Raw genomic sequence first — 248 nt, forward strand, 5'->3', positions numbered from 1 at the left:
TAGCCGAGGAATTCCCCTGATGCCACGGCAAACCTGCATTTTGTCGGGTTGAGCTTCATGTTATGGGAATTTAACTGCGCGAAACATTCCTCGAGATGTGATACGTGATACTTTGCTTGGAGGGATTTGACGAGCATGTCGTTGATATAAACCTCCATCGTTTTACCGAGTTGTTTAGAGAACATACGGTTCACGAGTCGTTGGTAAGTTGCGCCAGCGTTTTTGAGGCCGAAGGGCATTACCATGTT

This window comes from Brassica oleracea, chromosome C2, assembly GCF_000695525.1.
Source record: "Brassica oleracea var. oleracea cultivar TO1000 chromosome C2, BOL, whole genome shotgun sequence".
NCBI classification, from domain to species: domain Eukaryota; kingdom Viridiplantae; phylum Streptophyta; class Magnoliopsida; order Brassicales; family Brassicaceae; genus Brassica; species Brassica oleracea.